The 19793-nt window shown below is 43.1% G+C and overlaps 1 long non-coding RNA gene across 1 annotated transcript in view; it reads right to left on the reverse strand.

Annotated features, from left to right (window-relative positions):
- LOC146345025 (uncharacterized) overlaps positions 1-19350 on the reverse strand; it is a 58639-nt gene extending 39289 nt beyond the window's left edge. The window contains exon 1 of the long non-coding RNA XR_014792401.1: positions 19213-19350. This is a non-coding gene — a long non-coding RNA (uncharacterized LOC146345025). The remainder of the gene's footprint in view (positions 1-19212) is intronic.
- Positions 19351-19793: the final 443 nt, after the last annotated feature.

Consider the following 19793-nt stretch of genomic DNA (forward strand, 5'->3'; position numbering starts at 1 on the left):
CCATATGGTTGGACCCTGATTTAATCATATTTAGACCTATTGAAATCAATGGGACCTAAGTTAGCCACAACTAACTGAAGTCCCATAGGTTTCAATGGGTCTATTCCAAGTGGATCCAGGATCTGCCTTCCACAAGTCCTTTTTGCTCTTGGAAGGTCTCTCCATCTGATTTTAGGGGATCCTCTCCCTCCATGACAGCTCCCCCACCCAACAGGGTCTCCTGACTTATTGTTTAGAATTTTCAGGTGGTTGGAGGAACTATTGCGGGAAGGAAGGCGTTGGGAAAGTCCACATCTATCAGAACAGTTAATCCAGTGTAAATCTGGATCCAGCTCTAAGTCTGCATAGCACTCTCCTCCAGAAGGAACTCAAACCTGGTTGGTGCTAAGACTAGAACTTCTCCTGGATCAGAAAAGGAGAGTGGAATGTACAACATTATGTTGTTGTTGTTGTTCAGTCGTTCAGTCGTGTCCGACTCTTCGTGACCCCATGGACCATAGCACGCCAGGCCTTCCTGTCCTGCAGTCTGTCCCGGAGCGTGCTCAAGTTCATATTCATTGCATCGGTGATGCTATCTAGCCATCTCATCCTCTGCCGTCCCCTTCTCCTTTTGCCTTCAGTCTTTCCCATCATCAGGGTCTTTTCCAGAGAGTTTTCTCTTCGCATTAGGTGGCCAAAATATTTCAGCTTCAGCTTCAGTATCTGTCCTTCCAATGAGCACTCAGGGTTGATTTCCTTTAGGATGGACTGATTTGACCTCCTTGCAGTCCAGGGCACTCGTAAGAGTCTTCTCCAGCACCACAGTTCAAAAGCATCAATTCTTCGGCGCTCAGCCTTCCTTATAGTCCAGCTCTCACAGCCATACATTACTACTGGGAAAACCATAGCTTTGATTAGACGGACCTTTATCGGCAAGGTGATGTCTCTGCTTCTTACTATGCTGTCTAGGTTGGCCATAGCTTTCCTCCCAAGGAGCAAGCGTCTTTTAATTTCATGGCTACAGTCACCGTCTGCGGTGATCTTGGAGCCCAAGAAAGTAAAATCTGTCACTGCTTCCATTTCTTCCCCTTCTATATGCCAGGAAGTGATAGGGCCAGATGCCATGATCTTCGTTTTTTTAATGTTGAGTTTCAAACCAGCTTTTGCACTCTCCTCTTTCACCCTCAACAAGAGGCTCTTTAGATCCTCTTCGCTTTCTGCCATTAGGGTGGTATCGTCTGCATATCAGAGGTTGTTGATAATTCTCCCAGCAATCTTAATTCCGACCTGTGATTCATCCAACCCGGCATTTCTCATGATGTACTCTGCATATAAGTTAAATAAGCAGGGTGACAATATGCAGCCTTGTCGTACTCCTTTCCCAATTTTGAACCACTCGGTTGTTCCATGTCTGGTTCTTACTGTTGCTTCTTGACCCTCGTACAGGTTTCTCAGGAGACAGGTAAGGTGGTCTGGTACTCCCATCACTTTAAGAATTTGCCACAGTTTGTTGTGATCCACACAATCAAAGGCTTTAACATAGTCAATGAAGCAGAAATAGACGTTTTTCTGGAATTCTCTTGCTTTCTCCATGATCCAGCGAATGTTGGCGATTTGATCTCTAGTTCCTCTGCCTCTTCGAAACCTAGCTTGTACTTCTGGTAGTTCTGAAGCCTAGCTTGTAGGATTTTGAGCATCACCTTGCTGGCATGTGAAATGAGCGCAATTGTGCGGTAGTTTGAACACTCTTTGGCGTTGCCCTTCTTTGGAATTGGAATGTAAACTGACCTTTTCCAGTCTTGCGGCCATTGTTGAGTGTTCCAAATTTGTTGGCACATTGAATGCAGCACTTTAACAGCATCATCTTTTAGGATTTTAAATAGCTCGGCTGGAATACTGTCATCTCCACTAGCTTTGTTGTTAGTAATGCTTCCTAAGGCCCACTTGACTTCACTCTCGAGGATGTCCGGCTCAAGTTCAGTGACCGCACTATCATGGCTATCAGGGACATTAAGATCTTTCATGTATAGTTCTTCTGTGTATTCTTTCCACCTCTTCTTCATCTCATCTGCTTCTGTTAGGTCCCTGCCTTCTTTGTCCTTTATCATGCCCGTCTTTGCACAAAACGTTCCCTTGAGATCTCCAATTTTCTTGAAGAGATCTCTAGTCTTTCCCATTCTGTTGTTTTCCTCGATTTCTTTGCATTGTTCATTTAAGAAGGCCTTCTTGTCTCTCCTTGCTATTCTCTGGAACTCTGCATTCAGTTGGATATATCTTCCCCTTTCTCCCTTGCTTTTCGCTTCCCTTCTTTCCTCAGCTACTTGTAAAGCCTCATCAGACAGCCACTTGGCTTTCTTGCATTTCTTTTTCTTTGGGATGGATTTAGTTGCTGCCTCCTGAACAATGTTACGGACCTCCGTCCATAGTTCTTCAGGCACTCTGTCTATCAGGTCTAATCCCTGAAATCTATTCCTCACCTCCACTGTATATTCATAAGGGATATGATTTAGGTCATACCTGAATGGTTTAGTGGTTTTCCCTACGTTCTTCAATTTAAGCCGAAATTTTGCAAGAAGCAGCTCTTGATGTGAGCCACAGTCAGCTCCAGGTCTTGTTTTGACTGACTGTATAGAGCTTCTCCATCTTTGGCTGCAAAGGACATAATCAATCTGATTTTGATATTGACCATCTGGTGATGTCCATGTGTAGAGTCGTCTCTTGTGCTGTTGGAAAAGAGTGTTTGCTATGATCAGCGTGTTCTCTTGGCAAAACTCTATTAGCTTTTGTCCTGCTTCATTTTGTACACCAAGGCCATGCCTGCCTGTCATCCCAGTGATTTCTTGACTTCCTACTTTAGCATTCCAATCCCCTATGATGAAGAGGACATCTTTTTTTGGTGTTAGTTCTAGAAGGTGTTGTAGGTCTTCATAGAACCAATCAACCTCAGCTTCTTCGGCATCAGTGATTGGGGCATATACTTGTATTACTGTGATGTTGAATGGTTTGCCTTGGATTCGTACCGAGATCATTCTATCATTTTTAAGATTGTACCCCAGTACTGCTTTTACCACCCTTTTGTTGACTATGAGTGCTACTCCATTTCTTCTAAGGGATTCTTGCCCACAGTAGTAGATATGATGGTCACCTGAATTAAATTCGCCCATGCCTGTCCATTTGAGTTCACTGATTCCCAAGATGTTGATGTTCAATCTTGCCATCTCATGTCTGACCACCTCCAGCTTACCTTGATTCATTGATCTGACATTCCAGGTTCCTAAACAATATTGTCCTTTACAGCATCGGATTTTCTTTTCACCACCAGACACATCCACAGCTGAGTGTCCTTTCGGCTTTGGCCCAGCCGCTTCACTCTTTCTGGCGCTACTTGGAAATACCCTCTGCTCTTCCCCAGTAGTATATTGGACACCTTCCGACCTGAGGGGCTCATCTTCCGGCGTCATCTCTTTTAGCCTTGTGATATGTTCCATGGGGTTTTCTTGGCAAGAATACTGGAGTGGGTTGCCATTTCCTTCTCCAGTGGACCACATTTTGTCAGAACTCTCTGCCATGACCTGTCCGTCTTGAGTGGCCCTGCACGGCATAGCTTATGGCTTCACTGAGTTACGCAAGCCCCTTCGCCACAACAAGGCAGTGATCCATGAAGGGGACAACATTATGTAGCACTACCAAAATAAGGAAACACAATTAAGGAGCGGCAAGGTGTCCATGATGTCCTTATATTTTGCTGATGGAGGGGGTGCCATTTGGATTTTCCATCTCAGGCTACAAAATGTCTTGGGGCATCTCTGGGGAAAGATAAAAGTAACCGCACAAGTGGGTGGGAATTCACAGAGTGTGCGAATGGTTCAGGCTATGTTTTTAGTAGCATGTGCATGAGTAAAACAAAGCCCCTGCATTGATAAATCCTAAGTTTAGCTATTGATATAAATAAATCTTGCTAGCTTGAGTCTGTTGTGGACTCTGCAACAAGAATTCTTTATATCTAGATTAATACTGTAGTCATTCATTCCACTAGTCCAGTTTAATTACACTGTATACTTTATCATGCAAATTGCTGTCATTTTTGTAATCTATGTGAAGAAAACTTCAGAAATATTCAATTAAGCATTGCAGCTGAATCCAACACATACAACAGCTCCAATTAGGGATGCTATGAAAAAGAGCACTCTTATGGACTCTTAACTGTGCACTGAAAACTTTGAAAAATAAATACTTTACACATGTCACACACCTTAACAAATGATGTTCATATGTAATACAACATTTTACTTATTCCATATTTACTTAGAGAGCAGTCAGGTGTAGTGGATAGAATACTGGGTTTGAATCCATACTCAGCCTTGAAGCTCACTGCATGACCTTGGGCCAGCTGCTTCCTCTCAGAGTTACCTGATAACCCCATGTGCACCACGTTCAGCTTTTTGGAGGAAGGGTAGACTATAAATTTGATAAAGAAGTAAATGTGTTCAATGACAGATTTAATTATTTTTGTTCTCCATTACCCTTTGTGCATTGCTGATGGTACAAATATTTGGGAAGGGACCATAGTTCAGCGGCACAGCACATGCATTGCCTGCAGAAAGTTCCAGGTTCAAATCCTGACATCTCCAGTTAAAAGGATCATGTAGCACAGGGGTTCAGAACCTCAAGCCTGGGGGCCAAAGCTGGCCCACCTGCAGTCCTAATCCGGCCCTCTGTGGTTCCCCAGATGGCCCCACCCTCTTCCCCCTAGCTCCAACCCCTTTCCCCCCAATCACCGATCATTTGGTGGTTTCCTAGCTTTTGTACAGTCCACCCCACCCCCATTCTAAAAGGTTGAAATGCTTCTCCTTAGGTTTAGTTGCTGGCAATTAGCACTTTAAGCTAAAATATGCTGGTAATTTTTGGCCCCAGCCCTTTTGCCTTCCTACCACTGGAATGCGGCCCCCAAGAGCTTCTCCCAAATGGAATTCAGCCCACGGGCTGAAAGAAGTTCAATGCCCCTGACGTAGCAGGTCATGTAAAAGACCTCACCCTAAACCCTGGAGAGTCACTGGCACTAGTCAGAGGCAGACAATACCTGACTGGATGTTCAAACAGACTGTCCTGAGGCAGCTTCCTGTGTCACTAAGTATAATAAAGTGACATAAATCCAGAAACCCAGATCAATGGAATTATTCCTATGATACACATGAACCGAAACAGGTTTGGCCCTGTATGTGCACCATAATCTGGCTTTTTACCCCACCGCAAATAATACTTTGATATGACAAGTCAGCCTCTAGTACGTATGTAAGTATGTATAATAGTTCTCTGTCTTAATACAGAACTCCTAAAAGTATTGGCCAGAAGGATCTTGACAGTGATGTGTGCAGAGAAGAAGAAGAAGAAGAAGAAGAAGAAGAAGAAGAAGAAGAAGAAGAAGAAACTGAAACAATGACCTCTGCAGACTCAGTTCTCTAACAGTATTGATTTCCTAATAGAATCTGAAATGAACTTCACTTGATTGGCATTCATGGGGGAAGAAAAGTTGTTGTCACCATACAAAGAAATGATGATTTAAAAGATGGCAACCGCCCTCTGAAACTGGAGATGACACCAAATCAGATAAGAATGGTTGTTTTTAACAGCATACACTTAAAAGGATCTGTGTAAAAACACACTTCTCCCCCCACCCCAAAACCCAGATTGTTTCTCGTCGTCTTGAAGTTTGAAATGGAGTTCTTGTAATTCAAACAGTAAATAATATTGTATATGCTGAACATTCCTGTAGTTCAATGGCAGGAACCTCCAGCCCACAGGCTTAATTTGGTCCATGGGGCTCTCTAATCGAGCCACAAAGCCTTTGCCAGTAGACATGCCCCCTCTTACCTTTGACCTGTCCTCCCCATGCCCCATCTTCCCCAGTGTTTCTGCAGGGTTTGGGGTGGTTTTTAGCTGGGCACTCCAATCAGCTGCTGAGTCTGGAGCCGAAGCTGCTAAATGATTCAGTCCTGCTTACTGCTGAGGCTTGTCCTGCTTACTGGTGAGTAGACATGTGGCTCATGCTTATGCCTGAGTAGGTCTGCAGACACTTGGTATTTGTGATGGTATTTAAAAATGCTGCTGAGTGATTCAGTCCTGCTTACTTGTGAGTAACATGCAGTGACCTCATCCTGGTTACTTCTGTGTAGGCTTAAAACAGAAGGAAAAAAAAACATTTTGGTCCCATCCATGCTGCCTTTAGCTTCCCCTTACCACAGATGGAATGTGGCCCCTGACACCTTTACTAGCATGGAATTTGGCCCTTGGGCTGAAAAGCCCCCCACCCACCCCTGCTCTAGTTTCTATATCCAAATTTAGGACCCACTGACAAGACATAAAGAGGTAGATTAACTTCTGTTATGTACAGAATCAAAGGAATCAAAGAAAGGATTTGAGAAGTAAATTGCTAAATATTAAATGCATCCAAACATTCAGAAAATTAGGAGGCAGGGGGACTGTTAGATAACAAACATGTGAAAGGATTAGTGAAGAAATAAAGAAATTGCAGACAAGTTAAATTAATTCTTTACATCAAGCTTTGATGCAGACAATGGAAATCTTTGTTTTTAGGGAAGGCATCTGTACTGCAGCACATCACAGAAGATCTGTGAAAGAGATTTGGCAAACGTTTTAGAACCAAATAATAAACATTGACAGGTCACCAGAGCTGGATGAGATTCTGCCAAGAGTTCTTAAATAACTCTATGCAACCTGTCACAATCATCTTCCTTAGAATGATTAGAATGTAGCCAACATAACACCAGGTTAAAAAAAAAATCAGAAAATTGCAGATCGGTCAGTCTAACTTCTGACCCAGATAAATTCACATGAAGTACTATTAACAGTACTTCACAGGAAGTATTAAAGCTAGAATTATTAAACATATACATAGATCAGTGACCCAAGAAATATTGCTGTCAATGTCAGTTGATTTTGTGTGTGTGAATATTTTGAGGACTGTTGTGATGGAAATCATCTGATGTGCATCAAAACAATTTTAACTGAGCACTGAACACTAGAGGCACACGGGGTCCAAGGTGTTTTGGGTTTTAAAGGTAAGCACCAGCACTGTGAATTGTGCTCAGAAATGGACAAGGAACTGGTGGAGTTGTTTCAGAAACAGTTAAGATAGGTTCTCATAGGTATATCATGGTTAGCTGTTGCTCTAGATCTTTGGCAAACATTTAGATATGAGACGAGTAAAGCCAAGTGGTTGTGCATGATATTTGCACGGGGGTGGGGGTTGTGGGGTAGGGGTGGGAGCAACATGACCCTGCTCTCCCTTATTCACATAGGTCACCTGTGAATAGGGCACAGTCATCTACGCATATTAGAGCATTTAGGGGTTTGTGCATAATTTTTACATATCAGCCCTAGCACCTCCTAGTACCTTTGACATGAAAATGCCATGTTAGAAATAGATAGGAATCATTACATAATCCCATATGGTATTCTTCTTTTGTCAGTGGGATGTTTTCAGATAAGTGTTTTAAAGGTTCATTGTAGTTAATTCTTTTAAAAATAATTCATCATTATAAATTTGTTATAACTCCATTTGCATTATATGGGAGAAGATGCTCCAGGGGGAGGTTGAAGCTGCTTAATGAGAGCTTGGAAATAGTTTGATGAGAAATGTGCATTTTTAAAATCAGCATTAACGAGATAACACCCCCAGCCCCAAGATGGTGTTATGTAAAAGCCTGGGAAACCCAAACAATGGACAAAATATCAACTCAAATAAAGATGATGTAAAATGAAATCCCATATATTTGCATAATTTCTAGAAAAAAATATTCTCATTCTTGACATGCATAGACTCAGTGAAATCATTCTGCAAAAGGCAATTGAAATTCTGCTCTATGTTTATCTGTTCAGGCTATGTGTATCTCACTGGCTAGCTTGTTATTTTGACATAAAGGTGACCAAAACTGTGCTCAGAGATTCGTGTTTTCAGGTGGCAAGCATATGCCTTTGTATGGACGTCTGTATATGCATGTGTGTGTATCTACCACAATGAAGTGTATTTTATGTGTATCTGAAGAACAGTCTTGTCTCACTGACCTTTTAGAACTCTTTGAGTGTCAAGAAACCTGTGGACAGGGGTGATCTGATAGATGGTATTTACCTGGACACAAGACTTAAATGCTCAATCGGCTGGACACAATAACCCCAGTCAGAAGTACATGAGAATGAAAGAAGAGCCCTGCTGGATCAGACCAAATGCTAACCTCATCTATCATCCTGTTTCTTACAGTGGCCAACTAGATTCTTCCATGAAGCCCACTAGCAGATCATGAAGACAATAGACCCACCTTGCCATTGCCTCTGAGCAACTGGTATTCACACAGATGTGTAAAAATCTGGAGAAAGTGGACAGGGATAAGTATTTCTTCCTCTCATAATACTAGGACCCTGGAGGGTAATTTCATGAAGCTGAATAGTGGGAGATTGGGGACAGATAAAAGAAAGTTCTTCTTCACTCAGTGCATAGTTAAACTATGGAATTTGCTACCATAAGATGTAGTGATGGCCACTGGATGGCTTTAAAAGGGGATAAAACAAATTCATGGAGGATAAGTCTGTCAATGGCTACTGGTTGACTATATACTACCTCCAATATCAGTGTCATGCCCCCACTGCAGGAATCCTGCTCAGAGGAAGAGCTAGAGCTCCCAGAAACCAAGGGCATCCCAGAGCAGCCATTTTCACCAGAACAGGAGGAGTCTGGGCCCTCAGGGGAGATGGCTGCAGGCCCCACCCTGTCAGGGGGAGGGGACTCTGCCACTGAGGCAGAGGCTGACCAACCCCCTGGCCTCTAGGAGTGTTGCTACCTCAAGCAACAGGCCAGTAGGGCTTCCATGAGGAGTGCCTCAGGAGGACTCCTCCTCAGAAGGACTCCTCAGGAGAAAGCAAGTCTGGTCAGATCCTAGGAGTAGGATCTGACTAGAGAGCTCTAATGGACTGCAGCTAAGCTCTGGGTGGGGCAGTAGGCTTTGGTGTTAAAAGCCTTCAGTGTTTGCCTAGCCAGTGTTGGAAGCAACACCATTCTTCCAGCTCCTGTTCCTCCTGGACCTTGCCCTGTGATTGATGCTCCGTGCTACTGCCCCTTAGACTCCCTCTTGACTCTGCTTCTGGACTGTGTAACGTATCTGACTGCCTAACTGTGCTTTGAACTTTGCCTGCTATCTTGACCACTCCTGCCTAGCCTAAACCCCATTGGACTGAATCCTGTGTACATGAACTTTTGTTGTCTTCATTGCCTTGCTTCTTGGTTTGCCCTGCACTCAGAGTTTGTTGCAGTCCATGCAGGACAGAGTGTGCTTGCTTTTCAACACAGTATGCCTGTCAATTCCTATTGCTGGGGAACATGAACAGGAGGATGCAATTGCACTCATGTTCTACTTACACGCTTCCCATAGGCAGCTGGTTGGCTACTGTGTGAACTGAATGCTGGACTATATAGGCCTTTGGTCTAGTCCAGCATGGCTCCATTTATGTTCTTACATGGGCTTTGGTCCACTAACATTCATGCCAAAATAAATGTGTTAATGTTTTAAGGTGCCGTAAGACTGTTGTTTTTGCTGCAACAAACTAACATGACTGCTCCTTTGGAATCAGTTTGAGTATTATTTTTACACAAACACCATAAATGTTGCCCCAATATCTGAGTACAATCTTGGTGGCCTTCAGGTCAAAATAAAGAGATAATTAGTGCTAAAGAAAAGAAGACAAAGACAACAGCAAAAATACGCATTGTAAACCATAAAGTGTAAACTAAAGTGTAAATATTGTAAACTATAAAGTGTATGGCACAGCTCTCTGAATCATGAAGTATGAGTCATACATCTTAGAAAGCACTAAGATTTTTAAAACATCAAATCATTTACTCCCAAAATTAGGGTTTTGAAACTACCTATCCACCATCATTCACTGGGTCCCATTCCATGGGTTGTAAATGAACTTTGAACAGTCTGTTTTTAAGTGGAAAGACGTTCATTCTCTTTTGGTCTTCTGTAAATTTTCCTAAGTATTTGCAAAAAACACACCATAATTTGTGCCTAAAGCCAACTGACAATTCAATCCTCCCACTCTATTAAACCAAAACATTTGGCTCTAGTCTAGTTTAGCTCCACTGGCTTCACTGGTGATATTCCATATATTTAATTTTAAGTGATTGAGCTTTGGTCAGCTATGAATTGGGTGACGACTGCAGAGACCACTAAAATACTGTCAAGTTGTCTCTTCCCAGTGAAATGCAAAAAGTAAAGAATTATTTAGTGGTAGTGAGATTGAATATAGAACATTCCATTTTTTTAGATGGTCTGCTTTTGATAACAGACATTGGCCAAATAATTGGGGCATGGATGCTTTTAAAATATGGATTTTAGCTGAACTGACTTTAAAAAAAATAAAGAAAAAAATTCAAACATAACAAACATAACAAAGGGTTGGATCCAGTGTTACACTGGATCAACTATGCTGATGGAATGGACTTCCCCACCCCCTCCTTCCCACAGCAGCCCCTCCAGCAGCATGAAAATGCCACATACGGAGTCAGGAGACCTGCTGAATGGGGTGAGCTGTGGGGAGAGAGCGAATCCCCCCCAAACTAGGTGGAGTGACCTCCCCCAAACGGAGCCTTTACCTTGAGGAAGCCAGATCCTTGATCCAACCCAAGGAAAAGTGTGAAAGAGTATTTCATCATATTTACTGCCTTTTATGCAGTAACTTGGGAGGGGGTGCATCTGTTTAATTAATCCAACATTATTGTAGGTTAATGTGTGCCTGTGTGTACAGAAAAGTAACATTAAAAATAACTAGGAAACTCATGCTCAATCCTGGGAGAGTGCAACAAGGGGGACTCATGATTGCATCAGATGTTCCGCAAAATTAATATTCATGGGGTTAGGTCACTTACAGCTTATACTAATATTTAAACCTTCAAACCACATGGCAGAGGGAGATCAAATTCCACCACCGATCGCTGTTTGCCATTCTGTCCAGAACATACAGTCTGATGGCTATTATGATCCCAGATTTGTCCATATTCTGTTTTAGACACTTTGCCCAGATTCAGCCCTAGAATGGGATGAATTTATAAAATTGAATGTAATTAAAGTACTAAGTTCACTTCCCTCCAAATCACCATATGACTTGGAAACTAGCAAACTGTGCCATCTAGATTATGCTGAAGGCATGAGCTATCTAGCTATATGGTTATTTGAGCACACATTAATTATACAATTACTATCATTTTTCAGCTGTGAAATGTAATTAATTGTCATGATCTGGTTCTCACATTGAATGTGTTTGGTAGTTTTAACTACTAGAAGTCCATAGATATATTTCTCTCTCTCTCTCTCTCTCTCTCTTTTTTTTTTTTTAAGCAATTCAGTAATTATATAGACAGGGATAGAGAGAGGGATATAATTTTGGAATGATGACGTATAATCCACAGCAGGTAATCAAAACAGATGGAATAAGTTTAACTGAACCCCAAACGTTTTACATGTTAGAAATGGGATATCATCTATGGCAGGGGTAGGCAACATGGTGCCTATGGGAGCCAATGTACCTCTGGACACCTTTCTTGGCGCCCACCAAGGAATCCTAACCCTCCCACCCCCAAACTCAACACATTTTCTTACCAGGAGCTGGGATTGCTGTGAAATAGGTTTCAGTTGGTGCTGAAAACTGTGGGTTCAAAGGAGCTGTTTAGTGTGTTGGGGCTCAGACCTCATCTCCTCTTGTATTCAGTTTTTTGGACAGGCTACTTATCATTTGCCATGCCTCCCATGGCAGCTATTTTGTGGTGTTGCCCAGGCATTTCTCAAATTGCCAAATGTGCCCATGGACCAAAATCTTTGCCTACCTTGGTCTATGGCCTTCTTCTAGCACAGAGTTAGCCATGCTTATGCCCATTGATGTCAGTGGGCTTAAGCATGCCTAACTCTGTGATAGGTTTACTCTGTGTGTTTAAGTCCCATTTCCTGTTAATGGAATGTTGATTCCAGTGTTATGATTTTTATTGTTACACACATACACCCCACTTTTGAGCTGTAACAGGGGTTCCAGTGCTTATCCATAATTCCATTTCCTTAGAAGGAGGTCATTGGAGAGTTATCGCATTTCTGTGATACAAGCTTCATTTGCACATATATACAAGCTGAGCATAAGATGAGGGTTCACAGAATTAACACTCAAACAGATTCATGCTCCCCATCAGATGTACAGGAGAACCCATAGCACCAAAGGATTTCCTGCAGATAACAAAGTCTTCTCCTTTTCAGATCCAGTTCTAGTTAGTCTAGCAGACTAACTTCCTGCTACACACACCCAGACCTCACTTGTTCCATCTCATTGTCTAGTGGAAGTAGCAGGGGGGAGAAAGATTAGTCATTTCTCAGTTGGTCATTATAAAAACTTTATAAGCAAGAATGAGTGCCTGACATTGCTTTTTTTCCTCTTCACTGATTCCCAATCACAGTTCCTTGTGTATCATGACTGTTAGAGTGCAGGAACTATAGTATTCGTATTATTAAGCTGCTCTAGGAGCCTTTTTCAGCTGAAGAAAATGCTTCAAATAATAAATATATACATATGATTTCCTAAGTCACCTCCCACCTTTCTAGGTGCAACATCTGGATAGGACAGATGCGATTTTGCTCCTGTGGCAGAACAGTGAATGGCAACACACCCACCACTATCAATACACACACACACACACACACAACTCAAGATGCATAATCCACAAGTCCAGTCAAGTTATTTGGCACCTGAAGCAGAACTCCCACAAGTTCTCTCCCCATCCCCAGCAGTAAAACATACAACAATGATACATTACATAACTAACCATTTGCTGCCCTTTCATGACATCCCAAGTCAGCTGCCTGAGGTGGCCCTGTCCCTCTGCCTAATGGTAGGGTCAGTGAGAAACAAATGCCTGTTCCTCAGAGTGCTTTACACCCACTGTACCAGTATTGGGCCGCCAAACCTTTTTGCCTACCATGCTGTAGAAGAAAAATAATAATTTTCCAAACCTATTACAGAAAAGTACATAGAAACTGCCTTGGATATTATGTTTAAAATGCCATTCTGATTTTTTTTTAGAGAAGCAGAATAATGCTGGATCGTGCAGGGTGCTATAACATGTTCCACTAGAACCTAGATAACACGCCTTTTGCTAAATTACACCCCAGCGGGTCAGTGGGCACCATGAACTGTATTGATATGATGACCTTCCATATTATCCTCAAGCCACTGGAGAGACTTGTTCCTTTATTAAAGTAAGCATGCTGTGATTTTCTCCTTTCAAAGGAAAGAATAAAGCAGGCTTGTCATTTGATCTATGTTTTATCTGCTGACATAATAGCTTGTCCTCTGAAGCGCCATCAGGAGGTTAACAAGTCATTTAAAGTACAGCTACCAGTAGCAAATCTGTAGTTCATAGCTTACAAGTGATAGTAGAGGCTAAACATGATTCTAACAGCTGTGGACTAATTTTGGATTAAATTGAGGAAATCTACATCCTGAAATAATACACAGTGTTCCTGAGTCAAACTCCAAAGATCTTTCGATTCTGCTGAGGACAATCAGTTGAGTCATGAATGATGGCTGTACTGCAGGGGTGGGCAATCTGTGGCCCTCAGCATCATTTCAAAAGCCTTCTGTGCACCATCAGTTCAGACTTCCGGAAAGAGCCAATTGTCCCTTCCCTGGTGGCATGAGGGAAAGAGAGAAAAGGAGGTATCAGAAAGAGAAGACACAGCCATTTGGGGGCCATCCCTGCCCATTGCTGGCTTCAGCCCCGCCCATTGCTGGCTTCAGCCCCACCCACTACTGACACACAGCCCCCAACATATTACCTGCAAAGGAATGTAGCCCTTAGCTGAGAAAAGGTTGCCCACCCCAACTGTGCAATAATAAATGAGGGAGCTGTTGCCAGTTTTCTGGACAAGGTTGCCACCAGTTTGAATATTCCCTTCCTGCCTCCATGGATTCCAAACCATGAGGGAACATTGCCAAGGAAAACCATGCCCCAATATTGTACCAAAAATGTCCCATGGAAAACCAATTGCTCTCCTACTATGAAGCGATAGGTGGAGGTATACTGTTGCTCATGCTCAGATACCTTCAAACATTAACATAACTTTATTGAACAACCTACACAGTCATCTCTCCTAGCCTGCAACCCTCTGCTCCTTTCTCTTCCAGTACTCACTTCCTATATGAGACTTTCCTACTCTTAAAGTGACTGACACACTTTTTAGACTATGGGCTTTTATAGACAAGGCTTTTAACCTGACACTTTACTGCTGCTTCTGCTTTTGGATTCTTTGTGGGATTAATGGGGGTGGGGGTGGGAGTTTTTCCTTGTCTCCCTTTCTGTATGTTTTACCACATAACACCTAGGTGGCACTGTGGTATAGCGGAATTGCACAAGTACACTAGCTTTTGATTTCACCAATCCCCAAAATGCCAGATTTCCCTGGTCTCTCTCTCTCTCTCTCTCACACACACACACACACACACACCCCACCCCATGAAAATACTTGAAAAGCATGGGAGAAGTCCTGGAGAATGACAACGTCATCTAAAGCACTCACAAACTACCATGAGTTATGAATCGCAAATACACAATAAAATTCTCATCTAGAAAAGCCCTACCGTTCAATACAGGGCAGTATAGGAGACAAGTCTTTCGCACTCAAACATTTACATTGTAAGCTTCTTTGGGCAGTAACTTTTGCTTTGTAACAGCCTAGTAGTAGTAATAATAGTAATATAGTAAATGGAAGTTTTAGTAAGTAGAATATCAACTATTAGATTTGTAGCCAAAAGACATATCTAATAATCTTTTCTATATATCCACTTTATATCAGTTTAACTGTGCTGGTTTCCTGCAAAGAACCTTGGGAATCATAATTCGATAAGAGTGCTGAGAATGCTATTATAAATCCATAGCCCCCTCAGGGATCTACAGTTTCTAGCATTCTTCAAGCAGAGGGACTAACTATTAAACCAGTTGTTGGTGTGAATATGCCATATTTGTGATAGGAAACCCCTTCCAGCCCTGTGGAATATGCCCATTTACATTACACCGAGAAAGGAGAGGAAGAGAGTCCAGCTAGAACATACAGTAGAAGCAAAGGATGATCAAACACCAGGTACCCAGGGAAACCTGCATGGGAACCAGCCAACATTTCAAAGCAAAATAAAACTTCAGCCCTCTTCATGTACACTGCCTTGCTCTCAAACTCTCATTGCATAAATGCTTTGCTGGTGCTGTTTGAAACATGGAGATGGAAAGTTATATTGTATATTTATTCTAAATAAGATATTCCCATAGAGTGCTCATCACCAAAATTTCGCTTTCAAGATGCTCACATATTTTACCAAGTTAGCTTGCAAAAACATTTTAAAAATCCAAGTGTGCCAAGAAAAAAAAAAAAGTGTGAAAAAACTGGCTAAAGTGCACAGAGATGAATAGCATCTGGCACTTGTCCAAAGGACACAAACCAGTGCAATAGCTTACATTATGTACTGCTGGCAAGCAACAGACTATTTTTTAAGTTATTAGCTTTCTTATACAGCCATGGTTGAAAGGTCTGATACAGAATCCTGAATGGATCTGAAGTGCATTTATTGGTTTATTTTTTCCTGGATCATCCATGAAATTTCGCTGGGATGGTTGGAGCATTGCCAAAAGAGAACAGCTTAAAATTCTAGTTTCTTCTAGGAGACAGACACCCATCCAGCTAATAGGGAGCAAACACATGAATGCAGGCTTGCCTAGCTATGTAGTGAATTGCACATAAACAGGTTCTGCACATGGGATTCCCTTGGCTGATCTGTCAGCTAAGCCTATGCATGTGTAGCTCTTTAAAAAGGAGCTGGATTCAGTCCCTGCCAAACTGCATTTGAATGTTAGGGTATGCTCTATGTTGATCTGCCACCTGTCCCCCACCCACTTGCAGCAGAGAGATCCCCCCACAACCAGGTACACGTGCAGCTGCCAAGGGCCACATATTATCTTCTCCTATCATCTTCTGGCAATCTCCATAGAATGTTGAACATTTGCTCTATCTTCTGCCCCACCAACCCCAATGGGCAGCAGCCGCTCCTGGCAGTAGTTGTAGTGTTCAAAAGTTGATTCTGTAACTTTCCACTACATGTTCAGTCATGTCCAACTCTTCGTGACCCCATGGACCACAGCATGCCAGGCCTTCCTGTCCTGCGCTCTCTCCCGGAGTGTGCTCAAGTCCATATTCATTGCATCGGTGATGCTATCTAGCCATCTCATCCTCTGCCATCCCCTTCTCCTTTTGCCTTCAATCTTTCCCAACATCAGGGTCTTTTCCAGGGAGTTTTCTCTTCGCATTAGGTGGCCAAAATATTTGAGCTTCAGCTTCAGTACCTGTCCTTCCAATGAGCACTCAGGGTTGATTTCCTTTGGGATGGACTGATTTGTTCTCCTTGCAGTCCAGGGGACTCGTAAGAGTCTTCTCCAGCACCACAGTTCGAAAGCATCAATTCTTCGGCGCTCAGCCTTCCTTATAGTCCAGCTGTCACAGCCATACAAATTATCCTCTGTGGGAGGCTTCCAAGGGAACTAGGCAAGCCACACCACACAGAGGGAGTGATGCATGCACAGCAACAGGCATGGAGGCAGAGAGACAGTTACAGAAACAGGGAGAGAAAGCAAAGCGAGCATTGCACAAGTGAGCTGAACATAGTGATGGTGGTCTGGTGGACAGGAGAGAGAATGTTGGTCCAGGCTGGAGGTGGGATGTTGACACTGTCCCTGGCCCTTAATAAGACACTACCACTGCAGGGCCTGCACTCTGATGACCAATTAAAGTTCATTTGTACAGAGATATGGTGTTCAGAACATACTCAGATATAAGTGAAAACATTGTCACCTTCATCCAATTAATTACAAATCATTGGCATTTTCTTTCCTTTTGATGAGTCTCCATACAATTACAGTTAAACCTATTAATGCGCTACAGCTACTTAAAAAAAAAAAAAAACATCAGCTTTTTACACTGTTGTTGTGTGTTTTTAATTAGCAAATTCAGAACTCTCTCAGGGTTACCCAACATTATTTTATTCATGCTGTAAGCTAGACATTCATGAAAAGGTTATAAAAATTATAAATATAACACTCAACTCGAGTTAATTAAAACGTTGCTTTAAAGAGTTGTTCAGTTAGTCAAATTGTTGTTCCACATCATATTTCACCATATTTGGAAGACGCTGGCAGAGATACTGATAGAAACTTGGATCCTAAGATAAGTAAAGGCAATGGAGACCAGTGGCTGAGATGTCAGTGGGGCGGTGAATCCTCTCCAGGTTTCAGTCAGAACTCTAAAGGAGCTATCCAAGGTGCAAAGAATCTTGGATAGTTCTAACTGAAACCCAGAGTGGATTCACTGCCCCACTGACATCACAGCCACTGGCCTCCACTGAGTTAAGGTAAGCCCCCTCTTCAATCTGTGCCGCATTCCCCATTGTTCAGGAGCCCTCCCTGCCCCCAACCCTCTGGTGAAGCTGTTCAGCCTTTGCAAGTGATTGTATGGGAGGAGTGGGGATGAATAACTTCCTTAATGGTACAGTCCTATGCCTAACTACTCCAACATAAGTCCCATTTAGTTCAATGGGGGATTACTCCCTGGAAACTGGTTATAGGATTGCAGCCTAAGTTAACCTGACATTGGAGCTAGGGATGTATGGACTGTTTATCCGAAAGTCCACAGACTCCGCACGGCCTGAGGGGGGCACTTCGCAGTAGATTCCTCAGGTTGGATTCTTAGGAATCCGAGCTCATTTTAATCCGTCTCAAATTTCTCCAGCATCCCTAGCTACCAGCCTCCACTGAAAAAAGGTAAGTCCCCTCTTCAATCTTCAGCTATTGGGCAGTATAGAAATGAAATAAACAAATTAACCTATCTTAGAGAGCAGTCTTATGAGCTAGGTGCCCAAATGATGGAAGCCTCCAAGATCAGAGGTCTCCATCCATCCTGTGCCCTGCTGGCAAGGTGAGAGGAGTGACGGAAGATTTTTTAGCCTCTCCATTCTCCAATGCAGCATTTTCCATTAGACAGGTCTCTAAGCCCATATAACTCGCACACTCTGCCAGGAGTAGGTACGGGGGCTGAGAATTCATTGGATCCAGCAGATCCACAGCTTCTCCCCTCCCTGCCCATTGGCCTGCTCCCAGCACACCCGTTTCCTCCCTTCCCGAGATCAAAGTTCCAACTGCGGGAGAGGGAGCCACCGCAGACTTGGAGGGGCTGGGGGAGGACATCCACAAAGCTCCGACCCTGGAGGGGGAGATGATCTGCTGCATCCTTTGGCTGCTCAGATGCTTGCTCCTCAGGACTGCTCTCTTAGAAACTGAGCCATTGACTGGAGGAGGTGGAGGAACATTGCAAAAGTGCTATCAGGTGTTTAGGAAGAGAATGGCTTCAGAAATTATTGCTTTGATTTCATTACACCAAGGAAATGGTGCTCAAGGTGGCTAACAATACTAAGAACCAAAATTTAAAATAAACATAAAATATAAAAACTTAAAACAATCATAAACAAATACACTAAAGACACAATTAAAGAACTAATCCTATGTCTCCTAGGCAGTGTCTGGGGATTATAGGATTGTTCGGTTTCCTGGATCCAAGCTTGAAGACAGGGCTCTGAGCTCAGAGCCAGGAAACCGCACTCCCTCCATTTCCCAGCCAGCGCAGACGCAGAGAGAACTGTACCAGCTTCCTCTCCACGCTTGGTAAATGGAGCACGGAGATGGGGGAAAGGGTGCGCTCCTGGGTGCGGGGCAGGGAACAGACCAGGGCAGCTGGCTTACACCTTCCCCCATCACCTCCCCAGCTTCCTTCTCTCCCCCTCCCCGAAGCCTCCACTAGACAAGAGAAATTTCCTGTCTAGCTTAAATCATAGAATAGTAGGGTTGGAAGGGGCCCATAAGACCATCAAGTCCAGCACCAGGTGCCTCCCACTCTGCACTGGATACACATAAGGCTCCAAGTTCGGAGGCTTACATGCACCCAGGGTGCAGCCCATAGGATTGTGCCCTAAAAAACACAGCTATAAAATAATAAAAGCAGCACCCAGCCCAAGAGACCAGCTTATATGCCAAAGGCCTGTATTGAAGTGAGCCTGCAAGAGTTAAGCTGCAATCTTATACTCTCTTACCTGGAAGTAAGTGCCATGTCCATGTTATAGAAATTTCAGTTGTAGTATGTCTGTTATCCCATGATTTTATAAGCTAGGCTATGTCTGTTTTACCTCAGTGTGAGACTGCCATGCTAAACAAAGACACAGCGCCTTATCAGAGACTCAAGAATGCCAAGAATGTGTTTACTAGAGTACAAGGCTACCTCTCTGCGCATGCCTAGATATGTCAAAGGTGCTGCCTGTCTTCTGTTTCCCTCTCAGCTAGACAAAGAGATTAGTACAGCGCAAGCGTAAGACAGCCCCAAAGGTCTTGCCTATATAAACTTTTGAATCACATCACTTGATTGTAACCTTTGATGGAGCGTTAGCCCCAAGGGTTGCCTTATTCTGCAGAATAAAATCGTGTTGGACCAGATCTCTGCCTCCTCTCGTTCTTGGTAAATGATTTGGAAAGTCTACCAGGGAAAAGAACACAATTTTTGTAACAAATTTGGCGACCGCGGCAGGACAGCCCTGTGTGACCTGGGAGCTAGGCAAACGCTGGATCAACCCAAGCGGAGGGCGCCCTGGACCTTGTTTGGTTCACCGTGAGGTTTGAG

This window comes from Heloderma suspectum, chromosome 5 (assembly GCF_057233095.1).
Source record: "Heloderma suspectum isolate Gila_16-S chromosome 5, 16-S_ref, whole genome shotgun sequence".
In the NCBI taxonomy this organism is placed as follows: Eukaryota; Metazoa; Chordata; class Lepidosauria; order Squamata; family Helodermatidae; genus Heloderma; species Heloderma suspectum.